General features: G+C 33.4%; 1 long non-coding RNA gene across 1 annotated transcript; it reads left to right on the forward strand.

The window, feature by feature from the left end:
- Positions 1-3,023: 3,023 nt before the first annotated feature.
- On the forward strand, positions 3,024-12,294 carry LOC143435462 (uncharacterized). Its single transcript, XR_013105789.1, has 3 exons — positions 3,024-3,085; positions 7,384-7,445; positions 11,500-12,294. It is a non-coding gene; the product is annotated as an uncharacterized LOC143435462 (long non-coding RNA).
- The last annotated feature ends 310 nt before the right edge of the window (positions 12,295-12,604 follow it).

The following is a 12,604-nucleotide window of genomic DNA, read 5'->3' on the forward strand; positions in this document are numbered from 1 at the left end:
AATTTGGAAAGGAAGTAGGCAAGGTATAACTGTTCTCATATTATGTTATAATATACAAAAGTTACACATAAAATTCTACCAGAGAACTCCCATAAATGATAAACTACTTCAGCAAAGTGGCTGGATATAAAATTAACTCAAAGAAATTTTTATAATTTCTTTATACTAATAATAAACTATCTTAGAAAGAAATCAGGGCAACTACAAACTTTATAACACCCACATATATTTCAAAATATTTTAGGTACCTCTAACCAAACAAAAAAAGGTCTGTATGATGAGAACTTTAAGTCTCTTAAGAAAGAAATCTAAGAAATCCTAAGGAGACAGAAAGACCTCCCATAATCAGGGACCATTAGTATTAATACAGTAAAAAATAGTTATCATACCAAAACAATCTACAAATTCAATATAATTCCTATCAAAATCCCAGATTTTTTGCAGACATGGAAAGAACAATTCTCAATTTAATACAAAAATAGCCAGAACTACTATGAACAATAATAGAACTTCTGGACAAAACACCACCCCTGACCTCAAGCTGTACTACAGAGCAATAATGATAGTGACAGGTTGAGAAATACAATAGGATCAAAGACTCAGAAATAAACTGACATACTTAAAGATATTTGATCTTTGACAAAGAAGCCAAAATCATACAGTGAAAAAAGAAATCTTCAGCAAATGATGCTGTCCTAACTGGTAGTCTACATGTAGAAGAATGCAAATTCATCCACATTTATCACCCTGCACAAAGCTCAAGTCCAAGTGGATCAAGGACCTCAACATAAATCCACACATTGAATCTAAGAGAAGAGAAAGTGAGGAAATAGCACTGCGGAAAACACCCTGAACAGAACACCAATGGCTCAGGCTCTAAGATCAGCAATTGATAATTGGGACCTCTTGAAAGTAAAACGCTTATATAAGGCAAAGGACACTGTCAGTAGAAAAAAACAGATTGGGGAATGGTCTTCACTAACCCTATATCTGGTAGAGGGTTAATATTTAAATTATATAAAGGATTCAATAAATTATATTCCAAAAATTAGGTGGGGGAGGGGCAGGAGTGTAACCCTGAGTTCAAGCAGAGTAAGTGGAAATATGCAACTTCAGGATGTGAGAGGCAGGATGACTCTCTAGAATGTTACAGATACCTCAAAGTGAGAAAATCTCAGGACTCAAAAGGAAGTACATTATATGAAATGTCCAACATTGGAAAAAAGGAACTTGTAGAATCCACCTCCAGTGTAGAATTCACCTCAAGTGGAGTCAGACCTCTGAGTCAGAATTGTTCCTGTCTAAAAGAATTGCAGGGACAAAAATGGAAAAGAAACTGTGTGAAAGACAGTCCAATGACTGGTCCAAATTGGGATCCCTCTCAAGAGGGGGCTCCAAGGCCTGACACTATTAATGATGCTACTATGTGATGACAGACATGAGCCTAGCATGGCTGTTCTCTGAGATGCCTAACAAGCAGCTGTCTGAGAAAGAAGCAGATACTTACACCCAACCAATGGACTAAAGTTGGAGACCTCTGTGGTTGAATTAGGGACAGAATGGAAGAAGTTGAAGAAGAGGACAACCCCACAGGAAGACCAGCAGTCTCAACTAACCTGTACCCCAGAGATCTCTCAGACACTGAGCCAATAACCAGGCTGCATACACTGGATTGTACCTGGCCCCAGACATGTATATAGCAGAGCACTGCCTAAACTGGCTTCAGTGAGAGAAGATGAACCTAACCTTTGAGAGACCTGAGGACCCAGGCAATGGGAGGTCTGGCGGGGTGACATTGGTGTCCTCCTTTTGGAGTTGGTGGAGGAGGAATTGGATAAGGAACTATCAGAGGGCAGAACTGGAGGAGGATAATGACTGGACTGCAAAGAGAGAGAGAGAGAGAGAGAGAGAGAGAGAGAGAGAGAGAGAGAGAGAGAGAGAGAGAGAGAGATTAAAGATAATAAAAAATTAGGGTACAGAGCTAAACAGGGAATTCTCAACAGAAGAATCTTGAATGGCAAAAAAGCACTTAAAGAAATGTTCAGCACCCTTAGTCACTCTGAGGACAGACATGCAAGCAAAACATTACCTCAGTAATAGTGTCTGAGATATAAGTAGTATATACAGCCACACATTGGTCTGAGGTTGGGGACACCTATGAAAGAGTTAAGAGGATTGCAAGAACTGGACAGAATGGCAACCCAATAGGAAAAGCAACAGTATTAACTAACCTGGACACCTGGGAGCTCTCAGAGTCTAAGCCAACAACCAAAGAGCATACATGGGCTGATGATGGCCCCTGGCACATATGTAACAGTGGAATGTCTTATATGTCCTCAGTGGGTGAGGACATACCTAATCCTGCAGAGACATGATGATTCAAGGATGGGGAATAAACGAGGAGGCAACCTCTCAGAACTGAAGAAGAGGGGGGAGTTGAGGGAAAAACTCAGTGATGGGGGACTGGGAGGGGACAAAGTTTGAGGTATAAATAAATAAAAGTAATAAAATGTGATCCATTTTCCTTAGAAAGCCTGACTACTAAAAATGACAATAAAATTCAATTTAGCTCTGCTTAATCCAGTTTGTGTGTGTCTCTGTATGTGGGTGTGGCTTTCTTCAGCCTCATACAGAATGTATGTTTTCTCCCTGCATGCACGAATGGAAAAGTTGGTTGGAGTTTGTTCTTTGAGTTTTGTTCTATCACATATTCAATATGTGCATCTTTGAAATTGTTGGAGCTTTCTCTATGGAGCCTTTGCTCCATCCAACAAATGTGTATGTATATATATGAATGCATGCATGCATGTATGTATGAAAAATGAATGGAACCTCTTTTTCTGATTCATCCAGAGTAAATGATGTTTTCTTTCTGAGTTTGTTACTTTCTTTTCCTCTATCTCTGGTTCACACAGAGTTAATGAAACTCTGAGCCTCATGCCTGATCAGGGAGGGACTTGCCAGGAAAAGAACAAAGAGCCAGAGTAAGCTAATTCTTTTACTTAATCCCCTGCTGTTAAACAGCAGGTGTTAATCTCCCTAAATCAGAGGCTTCTGGTCACAGAAGAGAGAAGAGTTAAGAAAGGTAAATATTACCAAGAATAAGCAACTTTTGCTCTCTTTTGCACCATTTAACCACCTATATTGCCCATCATTGCCTTCCAGAGACAACTGGTTCTGTGAATGGCCCTAGGAATATAAAGAATTAAAAAAAACAGAGTAAAATAAAAATAATGCATTTTTAAAAATACTACTATGTATCTAAACTAAAAGCTCTTAAAGAAAGACATAAAAATGTTTAAGATACATATTATATGTTATATGTTCTCTGTTATGTATTGTGTAATGTGTTACTATAAAATAATATATAATTATATATATAATATGAATATATATATATATATATATATATATATATATATAATGTCATAGTGTCTTGGTCATTTTTATTAACGTTTTACATTGTTAGTATTTAAAGAAATGAAAATTGACCTACTTTAAGATTTTGTTTCCACCAATCAAAATAATAAATATCAAGAAAACAATTAACAACAAATGCTGGTAAGGCTGTGAAAAAAGGTGAATCTCATTCAGTGTTAGTTGGATTGATAACTGGTTCAGCCACAAGGGAAATCATTGTGGAGGCTTCTCAAAAATCTAAAAGTATTATTTTACTTTTAGATTATTTATACTGTGACCCAGGGAAGCAATTTCTTATTCAAAGGCCTCTGTATCTTACTCCACAGATTTTGCTTAGCTGTATTCATTGCCTCTCTATTCATAATAGCTAGTATGTCAGTTTGAATGAGAGTAATTTCAGTAACTCATGTTTGAACTAAGATGTGTGAACTTCTTGGGGGGAGATGGGCTTTGATGTTACAAAACCCTGTGAGAGGCCTCCAGTATTTCTCTATTTTGTTAATTCCTTGGATCAAGATGTAAAGCTCTCAGCTCCTTCTCTAATACCATTACTTTCTGCTTCCTGCAAAGATAATGGACAAACCCTCAGAAATTTTACACAAGCTCTCAATTAAGTGCTTTTTAAAATAAGAGTTTACTTGGTCATAGTGTATTGTCACGTCAATAGAACAATGAATGACTAATACAGAAATTGGTATCAGAGACTTGGTTATTGGTGTGACAAGTCTGAACATGTAATTGGAGAACTATGGAAGAATTTGAGATTTTTGAATTATAGCAGAAGTTGAAAGGGTTTTAATGATTCATTCTAGTGGGAGCTGGGAAGACAGTAATGCTGAGAGCAATATAGGCTTAGGTCAAGATGACTGGGAAGGGAAGAATATTAATAAGTGGCCTAGAGGCTATTTGTGTGATATTCTAGAAAAAAAAGGCGGCTCCTTTTTACTTTTGTTCTAAAAATGTACATGAGGCTAAATTGTAAAATTTTAGATTAATGGCACTGGTAGAGAAGATTTCAAGACATCCTAGTATTGACTATTACATGGTTACTAGTAATTACTCTTGCAGATCTATGATGAAAAATGTCCAACTGGGCAAAAAGAAATACAAAATGCAGTTTGAGTACTTTGGGGCCAAGCCAGTGCTCAAGAAGATAAAAAGTTGAAAGAAAGGGCTGATTCAAACAGGAATAAAGGGGGTGGTGCTCTCAGGGTAAGACCCCACCCAGGTAAGCTTCTGACTACTAAAAAGGAATTAAAGAAAATCTTAAATAACAAAGGGGACCAACAGCAATGGAAAGTTTTATGCAAATTCAAGTCAATAAGATTCCCTGCCCCCAAAGCAGAAAAAGTTGGAAGTTTCAGCCAGGTTGTTATAGATTTAAAGTCCAGAAGTCTACATGAAAAGGGTTATAAAATTTTCTGCCATGGGCAGTCAAAGTCCCAGATTTTGCAGAGCAGTCCTTACATTCAGGCCTAGAGAAACTATTGCATAAAGTTGTGAAAGTAAAACCTGAATTGCATTGGAGACCTCCCAAAACCTAGAGATGCCAGAGCCATGGAATACATGTCAATGAAATCTTAAGACTAGTGAAAGATGGAGAAGTGAGTTGAAGTCAATAACTCTGGATGGATTTGAATCTAGAGTGTATTGAGAAAAAGGATTTGCCCTGCTTACTTTTTGTATTTGACTTGGTCCAGTATTTCTTCTCTGTGCTCCCTTTTATCCCTTTTCAAATGCTAATATATATTCCATGACAGTGCATGTTGGAAGTATGTGATTTGATGTGATTTGCTTTTTGCTTTTTCTTAAAGTGGGGTTATAGTTAAGAGATCACCTTGAGTCTCCGAAGTCACATTGTACTTTGGACTTTTAAACAGTGCTGAGACTGACAAATTTCTGGGGCTTTTAAAATTAAGATCGATGCATTTTGCTTTTGTAGAGTGAAATATATATATATATATATATATATATATATATATATATATATATATATATGCTTTTTCTTTACACTAGACCTGAGCAAAAGAATGTAAGTTCAAGAAAGTGGAACTGAATGTAAGATTTTCACTGCCCCAGGACACATTCCGGGTGGAGGACATTATCCCTGAATCAGAGGACACTTGCTGGATTACATTCCTCAAGCCTCAGGGAGTAGACACACCTGTGGGTAGGAAAAGCTGGAAGTCAGGAAGACACATTCCTGACCACAGAGAAAGATGCAAGCCATCTAGGTGGGGCTATAGCCAGAAGAAGTGAAAATAGTTAACCTGAAATAGTTGGTAATGACAGGGTAGGGCACAGTGACATGGTAGAACTACATTTTTGAGAGGAATGGGTATGCAGAGTGATTTTCACATGACTCTGGATCATTTGGGCTGGATTCCTCTGAAATGTTCCACTGTTCTTGGTTACCCCTCCCTCCCTTGGTCTTCCCAGTGTTATGTTCAAAATTTGTAAAACAACCAATAATGTGTAACCGCGCGAAAATGCAACCAATCATGTGTAACCGCACGAAAATGCCTTCCTTTCCCCACCCCATGCTAAAAAAAAAAAAAAAAAAAAAAAAAAAAAAAAAAAAAAAAAACAAACAAACAAACAAAAAAAAACACCCTCAGCTTGTTGGCCTTTTGTCAAAATTCTGTTCCTGCATGGACAAGCAGTATTGACCTTGGCTAGCCAACTCCCCAATAAACCTCTGCTGATTGCATCCAGGTATGGTTTCTTGTGGTTTTTGGGTGGTCGTGATTTCCTGAGACTTGAGGAAGGGTCTCCCGAGTTTGGGGGTCTTCACTTTATGGCATGGCTCTAAACCTAGGACAGGGTATGGCAGTTAGTGGTATGTTGAGTCTTGATTGAGATTGGCTGCCATATGCTCATGTGGATTAGGAGGTGTGGCCTTGTTAGAAAAGGCATGCCACTGGAAGTATTATAATAAGCCCATATCAGGCTCAATGGATTTTGTTTACCAGCTGCCTGTATGTCAAGATATAAAGATGTCAGCCACTGCTGTGTGCTTCCTAGTATGATTATAATGTACTAACCATCTGAAATTGTAAACAAGTTCCTAAAAACTAGAATTTTTTCTGTGTAAGTGTTACATTAGTTATGTTGTCATTTTATTGCACTAGAACAATGACTAAACACTAGGAAATGGAAATGAATTAATGTCCTTCAACTAATAAATAGATAATTAACATATAGTAATAATATACAATATGAAATTGATCATATTGCTCAAGGCACCATACACTTCAAACACAGGACACAAAGGACAGTGAACTGGAATTGACCAGACTGTACCTTATCTGAGGATTAGCTTTCACAGTACCAGAAAGAAACATAAAAGATTCTAAAGGAGGGAGGTATCCCACAGTTTTATTCAGCTATGACTCCTATTAAACCCAACAATGTTCATTATGGCATGTATAAACAAAGGTCACAGTACTTTCATTTATACCTTTGTGGGTAAGCAACAGCTGTCTAATTGCACTTATTTGAATGTATAGTGTGTTTTTGGGTAATAACTGCATCCCATGTCAAACAAAACACTTGTATAGTCAAACTTTATTTTCTGTTTATTAAGAAGTGTTATGTCACTGTTGCTTTATTGCATGTTTTGAAGTCTATATATGACTGAACAATTTCACATGCATTTATGAAACATTTATTTTTATAAAATGATCTTTAATGTTTGTCTTTGGTTGTGCTGCCTAGTTTTATATCAATGTGATACAAGCTAGAATGATCTAAAATTATGAAGCCTTAACTGAGAAAATGAGATCAGGATGCAGAACATATTCTAATTAGTGATTGATAGTGAAGGGCCCAGCCCATTGGGAGTAGGTTCATTCCTGGTCTGGGTGTCTTGTTTTTTTATAAGAAAGCAGCCTGAGCAACCTATGAGGAACAAGCCAGTAACAAACATTCATCCATGGCCTTGTTATCACCTTCTGCTTCCAGGTTCCAACCTTGATTGAGTTCGTGTCCTGAATCCATTCAGTGATGGACTACAATGTATAAGTGTAAGTAAAATAAACACTTTCTTCTCCAACTTGTATTTAGTCATGGTATTTTATCATAGCAATAATAACCCTAACTAAGACATTGATTGTATTATCTACTTCTCTAAATTTGAATGGAACAATGACAATTTTCAGTCCCTTAGATGGAAATTGTATGTTATACAGAAATAATGTAAACTAACAATCTTATGATTAATAGTAGGGATATATACAATGAATAACAATGAAAAATTTGGGGACATTATATGGTTAAAGTAAAATTAATAACAATGAGGTAATACAATTGATTCTTCAATAAGTAATTATCAATGAGTCTTTGGAGAAATGCTGAAAAGTCTATAGTGGTTGAGATTTTTATACTGTTGAACTTTTTTTTTTTTTTTTTTTTTGATTTTTCGAGACACAGTTTCTCTGTGTAGCCCTGGCTGTCCTGGAACTCAATCTGTAGACCAGGCTGGCCTCAGAAATCCGCCTGTCTCTGCCTCCCAAGTGCTGGGATTAAAGGCGTGTTCCACCATCGCCCTGCATTGTGTTCAACTCTTAATCTATGTAAATGGGAATTCCTGGCAGAAATTCTGCTAAATAATTTCTCTACTAGAGATTTTTTATGTTCAAAAATTTACTATTTATAAAATTTTTAGTTTATAGTCCTAAAACTTAGAATAGGTGATTATATGTTATAGTGTTACTCAAATACTTCCAACTGTGTAACTTCCTTTGTAAAAATAACTTTCTGAGCACATCTAACTCTGAATTACTTGTTTTTATGGGCAAAATATTAGCAGTAAAATGTAAAGAAAATTGGCAAGTTTTATATATGTTCAATTCAAGTACTTGATATCCAAATAACACAAAGCTGAGATACAATTGTTTTGTTACAATTCCAAATGCATTAGCATTGGTAGTGCAGTGCATAGTTGTTTGTAGACACCAAGGGCTTGTACACATAGTCATTTATTTAAATGACAATTTTCAAAAAACATGGTTGCATAAGTGAGAGTAAAAAATGTCCTTGTATTCTTTTTAAAACTTTTCTAATTAGCTGCTTTGAATATTTTCTTTTGCTTCTTCTTTTTATATGCTTTGATTATGAATTCCCTGACTTTTTGTTCATGTTTCTTATTCATATTTCTTGAAGTGTTTTTCACTTATAGATTTAAGTTGTCATCAAACTAGCAAAATCTACACATTATTAAATGTTTTTTCTCTCTCATTATCATTTTCTTTTACTGCAATAATTCCAATTAAAATGTGGAGGTCATCTTGAATTTATCCTACCATTTGCTGTCTATTTTTAAATTCTTCTTGCTGCTTATTCTTGATAGTTTCTATTGCAATGTCTTAAAACTCAATATTTTTGTCAATGTTCAATTTACCTTTGTCCACTTCAATGTATTCTTATCTCTCAATATAGTATTCTTATTAAACAGTTCACTTTGTAATTTTAACTCCTATTTCTCTACCTAATATTTGAAGCTTGAAAAATTAATTTTAAAAAGTTTTTACCTTTTTTTCCCACTATTCTAATATATGTCAGCTTTGCTCACTTTTAAGTGATTTTCTTTGTATTCATTAAGTGCTAATTTTTTTATTCCTTTCATTTCTCACAATGACCAATTGGAAAACAGACATTGTATTTTATCTTCATGAATAATAAAAGATTTATCATACTAGAAATATTCTTAGAACTTTTAGGATTCAGTTAATATATCTGGATAACATTTGAGCATCTTTTTTGGTGATAGGGGAAATTTTTATAAGATTTTTTTAGTTGAAAAATGTAAATATACAGTCTACAACTAATGAGCAGAGGCATTTCTGAGATTTCATTCATTTATTTATAAATTATAGAAGTAAATATTAGATGTAGCTCAGTATAAACAACAGATATTGTTAGCTGCATTATTTTCTGGTGATTTTCTTCTTGTATAGGTTCATTCTGTACCCACAAAGATTGATACAGACCAGAAATCTCAAAATGGGTTTTTATATTTTGGGTGTATTATTAAATGTTCATATCTAAAAATTCCTTATCAAATTCAAAGGTTAAATGTATATGAAAATTTAGTCTTTGGGTAATAATTAAGATTACATATGTGATAATGAATTTGAATCTTCATCATAGAATTAATAACATATAATAAGAAATTAAGAAAGAAAGTACTTCATGGTATTGTATCTCAATTCATTATTCTTATTGGTTCCATCTTAGAGAAATTAAAAAATAGTGGATAAATATGCCTTCTCTCACTGTTTCCCTCTATTTCTCAGCGTGCAACTTATAAATACTACAGATTAAATGAAAAACTGTCTTTTCAAGTTCAAAAACAGAAAGTTTGAGAGCTCATAGAAAAGTTAGAAAAGTGTTATCATAAAAATATTTAGAATACAATATATTTTTATTTAAATATTGTTAACTAACTATATGTTTTCAGTAAATAATGATGATTTGTTATCATATAGATTATAGGTAAATTTTTCAGGAACAAGGCTCCTTACTGATAGTATTTTCTTTAAATGCTATAAAAGAAGTGTGGGCATGAAGTATTTGAAATATACTTTGAAACTATTCAAGGTTCTAGATACCACAGAAATATTATATATGCTAAACAAAAACCATAGAAAGAGTCAAAAAGAACTGATAACAAAAATTACTATGGTAAAGTTATAAAATTGGAAGTGTATTGGCCATTATCATATTATACCAAAATACACTAAACAACTGTCTAAGAAAGAAAGAGAGTTTTTGCTGTTCATTTTGTTGTGGAAATTTTTTGTTGTTTTGTTTTATGTTGGTGTTTGGTTGTTTATTTTAAAGGTTAAAGAAAGAATACAATATAAATAATGGAGGAAGAGACAGGTATAAGACTAAATAAGTTGTTTCTGATTTGTTTTTGTTTCTAGATCTAGAATTCATGTTTAATGACTGTGGTACTCTCAGTAAGTTTACCAAATAATTTTAAAAGAGATATAGTCTTTTCTTAATTTAGTAAAAATAGTCATATCTTCTACCATGGACATGCCAGAATTTTAAGCTCAATTTAGTTATATTTTAGTATATAATGCAAGGAACATTTGTGGTCACTTATAGTTTTTTTCCAATCTGGTAAATAACATAACATTTCTTCTTTTTATAGAAAACATTATCTGTATATATTTTATGGCTTTATCTCTGTCATTTATTTCCTTTGACCATTATTGTTTACCACTCTGCTAAATTCTTATTATGCTACACTATACCCAAGACTTCTCTCATTCTTAGCAAAACAACAAAGAATCACTGCTTCCAACTCAAATGCACAATCAATCTGACTTAGGATTTATTTGTCTGTAGAAAACAGATTTCTTCTGCAAAATGTTCAGGTACAAGGGAGATTTATTTTAAACAAAGTTGTTTTAAGTAACCAGAAAATAATGGGATATTAAATTTAAGGGACATGAATGTTTCTTCCATAAGGCAGTGAGTTTTGTCCATCTGCGAGCATAAATGTACACAAACTCATGTATGTATACATATATCAATAAGATAATTTCCCCATTACTTGATTTTTTTATTCTTTTTTTAGTTATCATTTATTCTTTGACAGTTAAATAATTATCCTGAAATAAAAGATATTATTGATGTTTCTGTCTTGTATATTGTATATTTCTGTCTTATATATTTTATAACATTCTTCTTTTTTAATTATCAAATCATAATTTTTACTTTTTAACACAGGGGTTATAAACACAAAAATTCAGGATATGGGGAAGGGAATGACACAGGAGCATAGGTGTTCAAGGGACGTACAGATGTCTTTCAGAACAGGGTCTCTAACAATGTATCACAAAAGAACTTTAAAATCTGCTTGATTTATAACTTCCATGTTCCATTATAAATTTAATAGTTTCCCTCCCAATGTAGCCCACTTGGTTTTAGAATAGTGTCTATATTTCAGTGTTGTATGTGTGGGTACACAAATGTGTGAGGTTATCTGTGCCTAACTGTGATAACTTTGTAGCATGTGGTTCATGTTGTGATTTGTTCTTCTCTCCTCCCCACTTTTTATGACAGGTTCTCTTCAATGAACCTGAAAATGTCTATTTTACCTAAACAGATGAACCAGTGAGGCCCTGGGATTCACCTGTCCTCATCACTCTGCACTGGGATTATAAATGATGATTCCTTTTAGTTTTTCATGAGTAATGATAATCTGACCTTCAGTCCTCATGCCTGTATAGTAGTTTACTCACTGAAAAATACACTTATTTTGTTATTTTTAAATTTTGAAATAAATTTAAAATACTCCAGCAATTATTTTTGGTACATATTTTGAACATGTACATATTGCTGTATGAAATATAATCCAAGAAGTAAAACTGTTTGGATTAAGGTATACAAAAAAATTTTAATACACCATGTTAGTATGTTCTTTTAAAGGCTCTCATAAATGTATCTATCCAGCATTCTTGAATAGAAAATCTTGTTTCTCTATATTTACATCAGCAGGTTCTTATCATTATTTGAAAATCACTAGCCTCCTAATAATATATTTAAGCTTGTAAATTTTATTTTATTTTTTTATTTTACTTTCAATTTGTGGTATTTTTGTTTCATTGATAAACAGGAAATGAGAAATGTAACTCTGTATGCTAAACTATTTTCTCATATTTTGTACATCAGTACTTTATAAATAAACAGCAATGCTCATCTTTATTTTTCTAAAACATCTTCATACAATTTCAATTACTTATAATGAAACAGACATATGGTCACTTAGCTAAAAAACATTGATGGCATTAAAAATTTCACATCTACTTCTGAAGCAACTCTCAAAAGATCTGTTATGCCATTTCTATAATTATAATCCTAATTTAAGCCTCAACATATTTTTCTGGAATTACTAAAATGTAATTAATATAGTCAATAACCTATTTAGTAATCCTCTAATGGTTTGAATCTTACTAATACATGATTTGGATAAACACAATTAAACAAATGGTCAATAAGCTTCCAAATGTTTTTCATTACAAAAGATCCAAATGGTTAAAAATAGATATAATAGATTAAATATTGATTTAAAAATTATACATATTTAGTGCTTGTTAAGAGTCTGACAAATGCTAGTTTCTCTATTTTTTTTCATGCAAGTTATCTATAAGGAAGTTTAGCAATGCCC

Source organism: Arvicanthis niloticus, chromosome X (genome assembly GCF_011762505.2).
Source record: "Arvicanthis niloticus isolate mArvNil1 chromosome X, mArvNil1.pat.X, whole genome shotgun sequence".
Taxonomy (NCBI): domain Eukaryota; kingdom Metazoa; phylum Chordata; class Mammalia; order Rodentia; family Muridae; genus Arvicanthis; species Arvicanthis niloticus.